This window comes from Vulpes vulpes, chromosome 12 (genome assembly GCF_048418805.1).
Source record: "Vulpes vulpes isolate BD-2025 chromosome 12, VulVul3, whole genome shotgun sequence".
Classification (NCBI taxonomy): Eukaryota; Metazoa; Chordata; class Mammalia; order Carnivora; family Canidae; genus Vulpes; species Vulpes vulpes.
In genome coordinates, this window is record NC_132791.1 from 141,300,772 (window position 1) to 141,317,298 (window position 16,527).

Sequence of the window (16,527 nt, forward strand, 5' to 3'; positions counted from 1 at the left end):
AACCAAGTTTCTATAGTCTCCCAACAACACCATCATTCTAGAACACACCTGGCCATGCCATTCCCTGATCCCAAATCCTTTGCTCGCAGTTACCAGACTCAAAAAAGATTGTCAGACAACGGAAAAGATGCTTGTAAAATAATGTTAAGCAAGTCACCTCCATCACCTGTGACTGCCAAAGGGAGGAGGATTTCTTTGGGAAGTGATGAAAGTATTCTAAAAGTGGTGATGGTTGCACAGCTCTGTGAATATACTTTAAAAAAAAATCCATTGAACTGTACACTTCAAGTGGGTGGATTGTATGGTATATGAATTATATCTCAGTGTAGCTGTAGTAACAAAATCCCTCAGCCTCCAACAGTCATGACCAGTAATATCTGCCTCTGCATAACAAGGGCAACACATTTTCCAAAAGTATTCACAGCAGATGTCCTGGATGGGCCAGGTTTTTATAGGGGATTTTTTTCCATTTTCCAGGTGGTTTTGTTATTTGTAGAATGAAAATAACTTGAAAATATTACATAATGCACAAATGCCGTGCCCTGGCTCTCTGAGATCCGATACCACCTTCTCTACCACCCACATTTCCATAGCACGTGACACAAACTACTGTTACCACATAGATGGTAAACTGGAACCTTGGAGAGATCAAGGGATTTATCCAAGAATATTACCTTGGGATGGGGGAGGGAGAAGGAGTCAAGGGAGGCTTCTTGCCCCTGTGGCTTTTGCAGAGTGGGCAAGACTTGGCAGTGGGGAGGCATCCTGATGGTGGAGAGCTGTGTTGGGCAGAGGTGGGGGTGGGGGGCTTGCTCTGGGATAGCCATGCTCAGGAGAGTAGAGAAGGAAGACAGCCTGAGCAGGGAAGGTTTCAGCTGCGAGGAAGGAGTGTTGGGTTGTTCTCCGGGAGGTGTGGGGCACCAGCCCAGGGAGGTCCCTGAGCTGAGCGATGATGGATCAGAGCATTATCTGGCAGCAGTAGCTAGAGAGTTGGCAAAGGGAGCGGAGGCAGCAGGACTGAAGCTGTGAGTGATTCCCGCACACTGTGCACCCTTCAGGCCCAGGGCTCAGATCCAGCATTTTCTGTGCCTGGAATCCCCATTTCCCTGTTTCAGAGCCCAACCTCCTTCAGGAAACATTCTCCAAATCGCTGTGCAGGAAGGGTGCCCCCAGTGCAAGTCTGTGTCCTGGCCCTGCCTGTGTTGCAGCCTGCTGAGTTCCACGTGACTGGTGTCCACCTCCAGACACCCACCGGCAGAGCCTCCTTCCTCTCTATCCTCCCCCCACCTGGCCCCCACCCGGCACAGTACCCTTCACTCCACAGTCACCCTCTCTTCACCAAGTTTACGTGAAATGTACCAAGTTTACATGAAATGTATTGAGTTATCCTGACTCCATTAACCCCCAGTCTGGAACTCACACTGGGATTTGAACTGGGTTCATGGCATCCTTGAGGGTGGCAGTAATGGAAAAGTCAATTGTCGGTGAGAAAACAAAAGTGGAGGGATCACTGGGTGGCTCAGTGGTTTAGCACCTGCCTTTGGCCCAGGGTGCGATCCTGGAGTCCCGGGATCGAGTCCCGCATCGGGCTCCCGGCATGGAGCCTGCTTCTTCCTCTGCCTGTGTCTCTGCCTCTCTCTCTCTCTATGTCTATCATGAATAAATAAATAAAATCTTAAAAAAAAAAAAAAAAAAGAAAACAAAAGTGGAGTCTGAGGGAGTCACAAGGTTTAGTCTTCAAAAGTAACTGGGGTGCAGTGAACAGAGCCCAGGTCACAGCAGCAGAGAATCCAGGTTTCATTCCTAACTCTGAGGTTGAACTTGGGTAAGTTAATCTTTCTAAGCCACAGTTTCTCATGCATAAGATGAGGGGTTGGGCTAAAAAGGGGGCAGGAGGAGCCACCTGCCATGTGACCACCTGTAGCATCTACACTCCTTGAAAACTATTGCAGTGATGGGAACATTTGGATAAAGTAGTAGTGTCCAGATACCCAAGTGGGTCTTTAATTGGTGAAAGTGGAAGGGTACGTTTTGTGAAACAAATGACCTTCTGTTGACTTCCAGATGGCTGACACTATCTCCCACTGCTGCTCCATCTTGCCTGAGCTGTCAGAAGAGAATCCAGGTGGCATCCAGATGGCTCCAGAGTAGGCACAGTACTTAGAGATGTTGTCAAAGACCCAGACTCTGTCTTTTGGCTCTGACATATTTCATTTTAGGCTTATTGGCTCATGGTCACAAAAAGGCTGCCACTAATGCAAGTATCACTTGTTCACACTACCACACTGAAAGCCATGAGGAAGTTAACTTCCCTGTCGTTTATCATGGGGCAAAGTCTTGGCTCACACACTTTTCTAGAACTCTCATGAGCACAGGAAAATGGAAATAACATGCCTGGATTAGACCAAACATGATTTAATCTGTGAGACAGAGGAAGAGGCCCACCTGCCCAAAATATGTTGCTATCTATAAAATCTTGGAGTTCTATAAACTAAACAGAAAGAGAGGACAATTGGATATTCACAAAATAATGAATACTTAAAACTTTTGTTATTATGATCTATTACTTCAGAAGTAAAGTGGGTCTCAGGTAGCACACCTCAATTTCCTCAAATGTGAAATGTGAGTGAAGGTTAAAATAAAAATCAAATTGTATGATAAATATAGAAGCACCTTAAAATGCACTCATTCTATTTATGTATGAGGCAACATCACATGTATGTTTGCTCTGCCCTCAGACAACCAGAGAAAATGCAACTTCTTTATTCTTTAAATTGTGCTGAACTTCTTCCTGATTCCCCACTTCATCAGGCATTGGAGAGAACTTAGATTTGCCAATTTGCAAGATTTATGATAAGTGAAACTACCAGGGTGAAGGGAAGCCCCGGAATGACTGCCTGCAGCATTCCTAGATAACCAGTTTGGGTTGGAGCAAGAAGATAGAAGGAATGATTCCTGAAAAGAGTAGGAAGAAGCTTTATTGCCTGCTTTCTTTGACATTATTGAGAGAAACTTCATATACACTTGTGTAAGTTAGCAAATGGTTAGTAATAGGTACTCGGGAGCTAAGCATATGAAGGAAGCAATTAGTAACTCTAGGAAAAAAGAAAAAAGAAAAGGCAATAATTGTACATGGGTCTCATTGTAAACATAATCATACAGTTATAATACTGTGAAGTGATACTTAACCAAAGTCACAGCACTGTGAAATGATACTTAAAGTGATTAAGTGACCCCCTAAGCTTAAGAGGGTGCTTAGAAATATGTGCATATGTTTTTGGTGCCCAATTTTGTGTGGCCACTACTGGAATTTTGTGGGCAGAGACCAGGGATGTTAAATATCCCTTATTTTTTAAAAAAGATTTTATTTATTCATGAGAGACACACACAGAGAGGCAGAGACACAGGCAGAGGGAGAAGCAGACTCCCTGTGAGGAGCCCAATGGGGGACTCCATCTCAGGAGCCCAGGACCACGCCCTGAAGAGGCAGACGCTCAACTGCTGAGTGACCCAGGCATCCCTTAAATGCCCTTTACAGTGTCCCACCAAATTGCCAATATTGCCCTTACTGAGATGTTCTGATGTGAAAATGAATATAGATTTAATGAAAAATGGTCATAAAACCTTGAGGAAATGATAGTGGGGAGGTAAAGTGCGTGCGTGTGTGTGTGTGTGTGTGTGTGTGTAGATTGGAGATATGGAGGGAATTTAACAGCACAGTTGCCTGAGGTGGCAACACCAGTTAAGGGTAACAAGAGACTGGCCAAACACCTAAAAAGAAAAACCAGAAAATGACATGTCCATTCAGTAGACTATAGAAGGCCATGTACATCTGTATATGCCCAGGAAAGACCTGGAAATACCATAGTCTCTCGCTTTTGGCTGACTTTAAGGCTCTGTGTGGGCAGGAAATAAAGACCAAGATAGACTTTCAACCTTTCTGCCAGTGCTTTGAAAACATCCCCCAACATACACACTGAGCCCTTCTGCAAAAGCTAGGAGACTAATGGATTCGAGGCATTTAAAGAAATCTCTGTCCAATCATTAGCTGATATGACTAAACTGAGGTAGAGACTTCAGTTGCCACACATGACAAAGAATATGGACATTTCAGAATTAGTCCAGAAAATTCATTAAACAAATAGCAGCAACAACAAAGAGCATAACTACATACCCTGGGGAAGGGAGAGAATTTGACTTTCAGAGTTGTCATTTTATAGAAACTAAAGTGTCTACTTTTCAACAAAAAATTATGAGACATACATTTAAACAGGGAAACACAGTCTATACACAGGAACGCCAATCAAGAAAAACTGTCTCTGAGGAAGCCCGGATGTTGGATTTACTAGACAATGATTTTAAATTAGCTATCATGAACGTGTTCAAAGAAGTAAAGAGAATCATGTCTAAAGAGTTCACCAGAAAGAATCTAAATAAAGAGATAGAAATTATGAAAAAGATGGGGTGCTGGGGTGGCTCAGTGGTTAAGCATCTGCCTTCAGCTTAGGTCTGAAGCTGGGATCAAGCTCCACATTAGCAGAGAGGCTGCTTCTCTTTCTCATTCTGCCTATTGCTCCCCCAGCTTATACATTCTCTCTGTTAAATAAATAAATAAATAAATAAATAAATAAATAAATAAAATCTTAAAAAAAAAAGAAAGAAATTATGAAAAAGAACTAAAGACAACTTCTGGAATTGAAAAGTACAATAGCTGAAATGAACAATAGAGGGGCTCTACAGCAGATCTGAATGGATAGAAGAATCAGTGAACTGAAGAAAAGCCAATTGCAACCATCCAGTTGGAAGAACAGGAAAATAAAGGGCTGAATAAAAATGAACAGAGTCTCAAAGACCTGTGGACACCATGAAGTGTACTGACAGATGCAAAATAAGAGTTCCAGAAAGAGAGGAGAGAAAGGAATAGAAAGGAAATTAAAAGTAATAATGGTAGAAAACTCCTCAAATTTGATGAAAAAAATAAAGCCAGCAATGTACATTTAAATACATTATAGTCAAACTGTCAAATCCAAAGTCAAAGATAGAACTGTAGTGACTATACTAATATAGGGAAAATAGACTTTATTTTATTTTATTTTATTTTTTTATTTATGATAGTCACAGAGAGAGAGAGAGGCAGAGACACAGGCAGAGGGAGAAGCAGGCTCCATGCACCGGGAGCCCGACGTGGGATTCAATCCCGGGTCTCCAGGATCGCTCCCTGGGCCAAAGGCAGGCGCCAAACCGTTGCGCCACCCAGGGATCCCGGCAAATAGACTTTAAGATAAGTAAGAATGTTTTATAATATTCAATCTATTATAAATATATACGCATCTCATAGTGGAAATGTAGAATACATAAAGCAAAAATGGTTATAATTAATGGAGAAATAGACAAATTCAACAATCATAGTTGGAGACCTTAATATTCCATTTTCAATAACAGATAGAACAACCAGACAACCAGAAAGAAAATCATCATGGAAATAGGTTTGAACACAGGGCACCTGGGTGGCTCAGTGGTTGAGCATCTGCCTTTGGCTCAGGGCATGATCCCGGGGTCCTGGGATCGAGTCCCACATCAGGCTCCCTGCACGGAGCCTGCTTCTCCCTCTGCCTGTGTCTCTGCCTCTCTCTGTGTCTCTCATGAATAAAAATATAAAATCTTAAAAAAAAAAAAAAAAGGACACAATTCCACTGGGGCACCTGGGTGGCTCATTCAGTTAGGGTCCAGCCCTTGTTTTTGGCTCAGGTCATGATCTCATGGGTTGTGGGAATTGAGCCCCCATCAGGCTCCTTGTTAAACTGGGAGTCTGTTTGAAAGATTCTCTCCTTTTATCACCCCCTCCCTACACATGCTCTCTCTTCTCTCGCTCTCTCAAAATAAATAAATAAATCTTAACAACAACTACAATTCCATTTATAATAGTAACAAAAAGAATAAAATAATTAGGAATACATTTAACTAAAGAAGTGTAAGACTTGTACAATGAAAACCATAAAACATCACTGAAAGAAATTAAAGAACATCTAAATAAATGGAAAGACATTCCATGTTAATGGATTGGAAAATTAAAATTAATTGAGATGGCAATACTACTCAAATTGATCTGTATGTTCAATACAATTTCTTTCAAAATACTTGCTGATTTCCTAGCAAAAATTGACAGGATAATCCTAAAATTTATATGGAAATGAAAGGGGCCTGAAACAATTTTGAAAAAAAAAAAAAAAAAGCAAAGTTATAGAACTGACAGTTTCTGATTTTAAAACTTACTGCAAATCCACAGTAATCAAGACCATGCAGTACTGGCATGAAGGCAGACATATAGATTGCTGGAATATAATTGAGAGTCCAGAAATAAACCCTTACATTTATGGTCAGTTGATATTTGGCAAGGGTCCCATGGCAATTCAATGAGGGAAAAAAAGTCCTTTTCAACAAATGGTGCTGGGATAACCAGATAGCCACATGCAAAAGAATGAAGTTGGACCCTTCCTTCATACCATACACAAAAATTAACACCAAATGGGTCAAAAGGCTAAATAACGTAAGAGTAAAAACTATAAAATTCTTAGAAGAAAACATAGATGTACATCTTGTGCCCTTGGATTAGGCAACAATTTCTTAGATATGACACCAAAAGCCCAAGCAACCAAGTAAAAAATAAATAGGACTTCATCAAAATTTAAAACGTTTGGAGCACCTGGGTGGCTCAGTGGTTGAGTATCTGCCTTTGGCTTAGGTCATGATGCCAGGATCCTGGGATCGAGTCCCACATGTAGGCTCCCCACAGGGAGCCTGCTTCTCCCTCTGCCTGTGTCTCTGCCTCTCTCTCTCATGAATAAATAAAATCTTAAAAAAAATTTTTTTTTAACTTTTGTTCATCAAAGGACATTACAAAGACAGTGAAAAGGTAGTCCACAAACTGGATGAACATAGTTGCAAACCGTATATCTGATGAGTCTAGTATCTAGAATATATAAGGGATTTTTAGGACTCAATGATAGGACTCAAGAAAATAATCCAATTTTTTAAATGGGAAAAGAATTTGAGTGGACATATCTCCAAAGAAGATACATAAAAATAAGTCATATAGCTCATAACTTGATGCTACGCGGAAGTGGCCAAGGTTGAGTGACTGGGTGGCTTTCGCAGAGCCAGCACACACGGCTGGTAAATGGCAGAGCTGTCTCTCAGACCAGGTCTGTTTGCATTCCAGCTGCCCTCCTGACAATGCCCACATCTGCCCCACACAGAGACAGATCTCCCTGTAGATCCTTAGTAAGGAAAAGGGCACTGACATTTTTCTTAGACCTGTGGTTTCTTTCCAGTATCAGTAGTCTTGAAGGTGATCATATCTCCGGTTACACAGCAAGGGTGCTGGGGAGGACTTCTGGGATATGATGAAGAGGTGCCTCAGGGTGACTTCCGGCTCAGGCTCAGGTGGGCAGTTGAACCGCTAGGCGCCAGGGAGAAAATGCCTGGTGAGATAACATGGAAATTGAATCTACACACCCAACTTCCCTCCTCTTTTTTTTCCTGCCCGTGTGCCTCCAAGATTGTGCAGACTTCTTTTTCCTTCCTTCAAGATTTTATTTATTTATTTACACAGAGAGAGGCAGAGACATAGGCAGAGGGAGGAGCAGGCTTCTCACAGGGAGCCCGATGCAGGACTCGACCCCAGGACCCTCTGATCACATCCTGAGCCAAAGGCACGTTGCTCAAGCAGTGAGCCACCCAGGTGCCCCGATTGCGCAGACTTCTGTTCATTCTGCTCTGGGTCCAGCCCAGTGCACACCTCCAAACTTGCCTTCAATCATCTTTCCTTTGATGGATGAAGGACCAGGAATGAGGCAGACAGTCACCATCCTGGCTCCAGGCTGGCTGACCTCGGCTCTCTCCTGTCACCTGTGAGCCTCCTGCCTCCTCAATCTCTTTTCTGGGAAGCTTGCTCTATTTTCCACCAAATGCTCCAAATGTCCTGTCTCTGGAGACTTCTGCAAGTCCTTCATCTGAAATGAGGTATTTGTTTCTGCAGCTGACTTCAGAGACCTCAGGTGGGAAATGTTATTTTTCACCAGTGTGGTTTGCAAAACATGCCATGTGAGGAGGCTGAAGGAGTCCTCAGGAATCCATTAATGGGCTCTTCACGGCATATTTGAGCTATTCATTCTCCATTTATAAGCCTTAGTGGGGATGCCTGGGTGGCTCAGAGATTGAGTGTCTGCCTTCGGCTTAGGGTGTGATCCCAGGATCTGGAATCGAGTCCCACATTGGGTTCCTTGCAGAAAGCCTGCTTCTCCCTCTGCCTGTGTCTCTGCCTCTTTCTCTCTCTGTGTCTCTCATGAATAAATAAATAAATAAGTCTTTAAAATATATATATTAGCCTTAGTGACTTCACTGCTCTCAGGACAAGGGTGGGACATTACATCAAACTAAGTGCTCAGGACAGTCACTACCAAGTATCAGGAGCTTGTCGCATTGTTGCTCTTTAGCTCCCCAGCAATATACCCCCCTTTCTGGGTTGCCAGCAGGACCCCATTGTGAAAGCATCAGCCACACCTCCGAGGATGAACCATGGCTAGTCTAAGCCAATCAGATGATCACTTTCCCCTCTGCCAGAGATTGGGCTAAGGAGTGGTCACATGACTAATTCTGGCCAATAGGATGCAAGGGGAATTACACGTTGGGGTTTGGACTCCCTCCTTCCCTTCCTGATTTGGACACTGCTGTGTGTTCCTGGAGCTGTGGCAGCCATCTTGCAACCATGAGGTAACAGATCTGATGAGAAAACCAACGCATTGAAGGTGATGGGAGAAAGATGCAGGAAAGAGCTTGTGTCCCGGATCACATCCTTGAACATCCCAAAGGACCCCAAGAACAGCTCTCTCTGGACTTCTTGTTCTTATAACACTATAAATGTCCTGAAGGAATAAGCCACTGCTGGCCCATGTTTTTTTCGGGGACTTGCAGCAAAGCATTGGCTGGAATTCAGACCTATACAGATGTTTTGGGTCAAGGAAATCTTGGTTTTTGGCTCAGCCATTTATACAGAGCCTCTTGGAAAACAACAAAGGCTGGGACCCCAGAACCTAGTCTCCAGGGCACAGGCAGCTCTGCGGGCGGGACAGGGTCATTCCTGCATCTCTTTGCACCTCTGTTTCCTCCGTCATGAAATGACAGAGTTAAATCTAATGACCTCTAAGGTTTCTTGGCTCTCTGACCTCTTGTTAATCAGGGTCCAGCACAGAAAGCCACAGGAAGCAGGACAGAACCCAGTGTGGGCTGGCTTCTGCTCCAGCCTCTGCTGGGCTCCCACTCTGTTCTTCCTGGCATCTGGGGTGACAGCTTGGATTTGGAGGGAGCTGAGAAAAGTATGAAAGGAGAAATGCCCCCCCCCTTAAGAATAAAGACTATACCGGGTGGGAAGGTAAAACTGGGTTTCTAGGGATCCCTGGGTGGCGCAGCGGTTTGGCGCCTGCCTTTGGCCCAGGGCGCGATCCTGGAGACCGAATCCCACGTCGGGCTCCCGGTGCATGGAGCCTGCTTCTCCCTCTGCCTATGTCTCTGCCTCTCTCTCTCTCTCTGTGTGACTATCATAAATTACAATAAATAAATTAATTAAAAAAAAAAGAATCGTTAAAAAAAAAAAAAAAACTGGGTTTCTAGAGGCTCGGGATAAAATCTAGTGGTGCTAGATCCTGGCCACGTCGGCTGTGTCCATTGTTAATGTTGTGTTTTTACATATTGCAAAGATGATATGAGCTCACAGTACAGAGGTAAACTTACAGGAATGTTTAAGAAGGTAAAAGTGCCCTGCCCAACCTCCCTAATTCTACCCTCCCGCGGTTGGGTCTCTTGAGTATTGTTCCAGATATTTTTTGTGTGCTTATTATACATAGTGTCATGTATTGTAGAACCAGAGACACCAGTGATGACATATCCGGTTACAATGTGAAAAGGCCATGCAATCTGGGATTAGTGAAATGGAGCATATGCACTTACACACACAGAGAGATTTTTGAGAAGCCTGTTTTCAACAACTATATTTTGTGGTGATCCTTTCGAGAACACAGGTGCCCCCGCCCCTCTGGTAGATGCCTATTATTCCATACGATCAGACACGCACAATTTATTTTTTTAACCACTCTTCTGTTTGTGGAAATTCCTACTTTATTCACATAATTTTTGCTGTTGCTCTTGTCTGTAGCTCTTCCTGAGCAGAGGTAGGGTTAATTTGCAGAACTGGGGACTCTGTATAGAAAGGGTCACATAGGGGCCCCTGGATGACTTACTTGGTTAAGCATCAACTCTTGGTTTCTGTTCAGATCATGATCTGGTGGCTGGTGGTTGTGGGATCGAGCCCCACATTGGGCTCTGTGCTGGTAAGTGCAGAGTCTGCTTCAGATTCTTTCTCCCCTTCTCTCTTTGTCTCTCAATAAACTCTTCAAAAAAAAAAAAAAAGGTTCATATAATTAACATCTTTATGTTAACACTTAACATATTAACACTGCCACAACACTCTCCAGAAAGATACTACTCATTTATCCTTTGCCAACAGTGTATGAGAGTATCCATTTTCTGCACAATTTTGCCCAAGTCAAACATGATCAATATTTTTTATTTCTTCTAGTCTGATAAGTAAATGGATATATCATCACTGCTTTATTGTACATTTCTTTGCTTTCTAGTGAGGTCAAGTTTCCCTTCGTTTTACGAATACTTTGCACTTTTTTCTAAGAACTGCCTGCAGATCTGTTTTTTGCCACTGGATAGTTCATCTTATCCATTCTTAGGGGTTCTTCGTATGTCAGTTATTATGTAGTGAATCTTAGGTATTGCCTGCTATGGATTGTGAATTTTTTTTGCAGTCTCTTTTTATTTTTAATTTTGGTAACGGTGTCTTTTGTCATGCAGAAGTTTTTCATTTTATGTCATTAAACAGGTCAGTCTGTTTCTCCATTTATGGCTTCTGGGTTTCGTGTCTTACTCACAGAGTAAGAATCTAATTTGCTTTTTTTTTCTCTCTCAACCAGCTACCAGGTGCTCACTCCCACTGTGGTGACGGATTATCTTTTGTCTTCTCCTCATGGGTGCAAATACCTCCTTGCTCAGATGCTATGCACCCCCGTCCTAAATACTTAGGCATTTCTGGACTCTTCTGATTTACAAATCTCTTTTCCCTTCCCTCTTCCCTTGCTGGTACTACACTCTTTAAAAGTACTGCATCAGGGGATCAGTGGTTTAGTGCCTGCCTTTGGCCTGGGGCACCATCCTGGAGCCCTGGGATCAAGTCCCACATCAGGCTCCCGGCATAGAGGCTGCTTCTCTCTCTGCCTCTTTCTCTCTCTGCCTCCTTCTCTCTCTCTCTCTCTCTCTCTCACTCTCTGTGTCTATCATGAATAAATAAATAAAATCTTTATAAAAAGTAAATAAATAAAAGTACTGTATCTTGGGCAGCTGGGTAGCTCAGTGGTTAAGCATCTGCTTTCAGCTCAGGTCATGATCCTGGGGTCTGAGGATCGACCCCAGTCAGGCTCTCTGCTCAGCAAAGGATCTGCTTCTCCCTCTCCCTCTGCCTGCCTCTCCCCCTGTTTGTTCTTCTCTCTCTCTCTCTCCCAAATAAAATTTTTTTAAAAGTACTGCATGTTTTGATATCTGGCAGGGTGTGTCCTCCATTGTTCGTTTTTTTAAAGATTTTATTTATTTATTCATGAGAATGCACAGGGAGGAGAGAGAGGCAGAGACAGAAGCAGGCTTCATGCAGGGAGCCTGATGGGGAACTCGATCTAGGGTCTCCAGGATCACAGCCTGGGCTGCAGGCAGCACTAAACCACTAAGCCACCGGAGCTGCCCTCTGTTATTCTTAATCAGAATGTTCTCGACCTTATTCTCTGTGAGCTCAGACTCCTTTGTCAGGTTCCCAACAGGTGCTGTCAGGCCGGCCCATGCTGAACACTCCAGGTGAATATTATGGAGTTCAGCAGACACTATTTTCTCTAAATGAAAAAATCCGGACATTTTAATGATAGTTTTGAGATTTGGCACTTGAGTTTGAGGTCAGGAACATAACCATAGTGCTGGGGCCTGCTGTTTGTGAGCATTTGGGCTTGTTGCTGAGCCCCAAGTGAAGCTGACTACCAGCGGTGCCCTGCTCCACCCGATGCAAATCACCACCCTGGGGAATTCAGATGTCTCTGTGTGAGATCTGAGCGTGGCAACCCAGTGAGCACAAGGCCCTCCTGAGAGGCACCCACGAGCAGCCCCCCACCTACCGTCACCCTAGGGAGACTCATAGCACCTGCCTGGTGCACCTGCCCTCATTCCTCCTCCAGGCCAGAGCCTCTCACAGAGCCCCAGGGGCAGGAGGCAGATTCTGATCTAGTGTGTGGTCACAAGGCCACAGAGTAGCCTTGATTTCCCCACCTTTTTTTTTTTTTTCAATAAACCATTTTAACCATTTCTTTCTTTTTTAAAAAGATGTTTTATTTATTCATGTGGGAAACAGAGAGAGAGAGAGCATAAGCAGGGGGAGCAGCAGGCAGAGGAAGAAGGAGAAGCAGACTCCTGCTGAGCAGGGAGCCTGACATGGGGCCCGATCCCAGCACCCACGGATCATGACCTGAGCAGAAGGCAGATGCTTCACCGACTGAGCCACCCAGGTGCCCCCCATTTAAACCATTTCTAAGCGTACAGGTCAGTGGCATTAAGTACATTTGCGATGTTGTGCAACCATCACCATCATGCATGTCCAGAACTTCTTCATCTTCCCCAGCTGATAGACACTGTCTCCATCAAACACTAATTCTCCATCTGCCTCCCTACAAGCCCTTTGCAACCACCCTTCAACTTTCTGCCTCTTGGAATCTGATGACTCCAGGTGTGTCACATGAGTGGAATCAAACTGTATTTGTCCTCTTGGGACTGGCTTATTTCACTTTGCAGAATGTTCTCAAGGCTCATCCATGTTGGAACATGTGTCAGGATTTCCTTCCTTTTCAAGACTGAGTAATATTCCACCGTGTGGCTCGACAGCCCTTATACCCTCTGGCTGGGGTGAGTGATGCTGCTGGAAAGGGGCAGGCACCAGAGAGGCTTTGTGACAGGGTGGAAGGAGGGGAGCCCATTGTTGCTTGGCCACCCCCACATTTCCCGTAGCAGCCCCTCCACCAGACCAGGCCCCCAGGAGTTGGGCAGCACGTTTAGTATTTTCTTTGATGATGTGTGTTATAGCCCGGGCTCATCTTGAGATCCGCCCCAGAGCTCCTGGGCTTGCCTGGGGGTTCCACCCGACTGACTCTTCTACAAAGTGCTCCTAACTCTCCGGATTTGGGGTAGATGTCCATCTCATGTCTCACACATGGCTCAAAACATCCCAAATGTCCACCACATCCTGACCCTCAATTCTCACCAGGCCTCTGGGAACTCATGGTGTCTCCAGAAAATGCCTCAAATCCTCAGCCTCTTTTCTGAAAGTTCCCGCATCCTCTTGCTGGAGGGCACCTGCTCCTGCACCCGCATCCCTGCAGCACTCTCCCTTCTCCTGCATCCCCGGCCACCCGAGCTGACCCAGTTCACCCCGTCTCTCCCCAGGAATATTTCTCCCCCTTCCTCCCCCTAATGAAGTATTTCTGTCTAGAAAGGGGGCTTCGGACCACAGCACCCTCTACCCTTTCTTACTGAGGTCATCAGCTTATCTTCGGGCCACTTTGGCCACTTCCCAGAGAGGTGGGGGCCCCTCCTCATCCCCCCCTTTCTCTGACCAGATGCTCCTGTCATGGTTCTTGGCACATTCAACAGTGCCTTTCCAGCATCCTCTTGCTTCTGCTTCCCAGCTTGCTGGTGGGTCTGCTTTGTCTCCCACCCACCTGAGCCACGCAGCCCCCCGACCCCGCCAGGCCCAGAGCCACTGCCAGGAGCTTGACCCTGATAGGGCTCCGGAATTTCTGCCTGCGTGCTTCCAGGCCTTTCCTCTGCCCTCCTTCCACCCCTCCCCCTGCAGGGGAGGGAGGGGTCCCCACTGCCCCGGCCTCCGGGGCATTGGGGCATCAAGCAGAACCTCCCCACCTGCCCTCACCCAGGGAAGGTCTTGCCCACCCCGGGGCCCCCCTGCCTGAGAAGCCGCTGCTCCCCTTCCTCCCCGTGCCCCCCCACACCCCCACATTCTCCCTGGCCCCGGGCTTGTCCCCCACGAGCATCCAGATGTGCTGTCTCCTTCTGCCCTTCTAGATAAAAAGGGAAGAAGGAAAACCCGCCCCTGACCCCACAGCCCCTGCAGCCACCTGTCCTCTGCTCCGTCCGCCTCGAAAGCGGGGTGTCGGCGGGCCTCCCCCTGCTGCCCCACAGCCTCGCGGGGCACCGCCGGCCGCCCGAGCCCAGGGGCGCCCGCCCGGCCCTCGGAGCACCGTCTGTCACGTGGTCACCTCCTTCCAGAAGCTCGGGCTTGGGAGAGGCCAGGCCCCCCGACCCGCGCCGGCCGCCGCCCGCTGCACCCCAGCAGCTCCCCGGCCCACCCTTCACCCCTGGTTGTTCTATTCCAAACCCCCCGCCTGTGCTACTGCCCTGCCTTACAGACAAACGGGGCTCAGGCTCGCGGCAACCCCCAAACCCGAGGGGTAGGGAAGCCGAGCTGAGCGGGAGCAGGACGGCGCGGCCCTGCGAGTGGGCGGGGCGGGCTCTTTCTCCCCAGTCACCTTGACCTGCAGGCGACAGTCACCTTGACCTGCAAGCGGCCCCAGGCAGAGCGCCCGTAACCCCCCCAGTCCCCGCTCAAAGCGCCCGCGGCCCAGCCAGGTTTCGGCAGGAGAGCAGCCGCGAGGCCCTCGGGCGGCGGGGGCGCCCTCCCCCCTGGGAGCCTCTCCCCGCTCCGCCCGGGCCTCTGCAGCTTGCTCCCTGGGCGGGTGACGGCGACCCGACCCGACCGAGCCCTCCCGCCTCCGTCCCGCCTCCGTCCCGCCTAAGCTCCCTCCCCTCCCACCCGAGCAGCTGCAGGGACCTCCTCGCCAGGTTTCTTTCTATTCTTTATTTTATTATTTTATTTTATTTTATTTTATTTTATTTTATTTTATTTTATTTTATTTTATTTTATTTTATTTTATTTTACCTTTCATTCTTTTCTTTTATTATTTTATTTTATTTTACTTTTTATTCTTTTATTTTATTATTTTACTTTATTTTATTTATTTTTACACTTTTGTTTCTCTACCATCGCTTCTCTGTTTGACTTCCAAAGAGCATGTTTAAGAATGTAGTGTGGGGGCAGGCCTGGTGGCTCAGCGGTTTAGTGCCTGCCTTCCGCCCAAGGAGTGATCCTGGGGTCCAGGGATCGAGCCCAAGGAGTGATCCTGGGGTCCAGGGATCGAGCCCCACGCCCAAGGAGTGATCCTGGGGTCCAGGGATTGAGCCCCACGTCGGGCTCCCTGCATGCAGCCTGCTTCTCCCTCTGCCTGTGTCTCTGCCTCTCCTCTGTGTGACTATCATAAATAAAAATTTTTTTTAAAAAATTAAAAATAAATAAATAAATAAAATCTTAAAAAAAAGATAGTGAGATAGTGAGACCACGTTCAGAGCCCTTTGGTGACTTCTGATAAGGACCGAGAGGTTCTTACCCACCTACTTCTTCCAGCCAGCATGTTGCACATTTTGCTGCTCACACTGGCCTTCCTGCTGTGTTCCTAACACACACACACACACACACACACACACGCACACACACAGCTTGGCCCTGCCCCCACTCCAACACAGCACGTTCCTGTCACAGGACCTTTGCACATGCTGTTGCCCCAGCCCATTGAGCTCTTCCCACCATTTTCATATGGTTCCCTCGTCCTATCTTTCAGGTATCTGCTCAGATTTTGTCACCTACTCAAAGAGGATTTCTCCAACCATCCTTCCTAGAAGAGCACCTACCCCAGCAGCCCTGCTGGGTTTTCTTCCTCTACTCTGCTTTCCTTCCCTGTGCTTATCAATACCTGTCATCTTGTGTATTCCTCTGTTTCTCATCTGCCTCCCTTACCAAACCGACCCGGGCTGTCTGCCTTATTAATTATTGTATCCCCAGCACCTGGCAGCCCGCCCGGCACAGAAGAGCCCTGGGGAACATTTACAGATGAATCCAGGGTTGCTCAGAAATGTGAGGCCCAAAAGCACTGAAGTAAAGAAAACAAACACCAGGCTATTGCTTATTCAGAAACAAATGCAACCAGCTATCTCAGGCGATAAGATAGTGAGTTCTCCCCTCCCATGCTTTACGTGCAAATCTAGCCTGTTTTTATAGGTTTGAAAAGGAAGTTTCAAATTGATGTAGCTTGAGCTGTTGGTGGGGTCCGGAGCTGACAGCCAATCAAGAATTCTTGAGACATCTTTGGTGAAAAAAAAAAAGTTGTTTTTTTTAAAAAAGATTTTATTTTTTCAGGAGAGACAGAGAAAGAGGCAGAAACATAGGCAGAGGGAGAAGCAGGCTCACTGTGGGGAACCTGATGTGGGACTCGATCCCAGGACCCCGGGATCACACCCTGAGCCGAAATC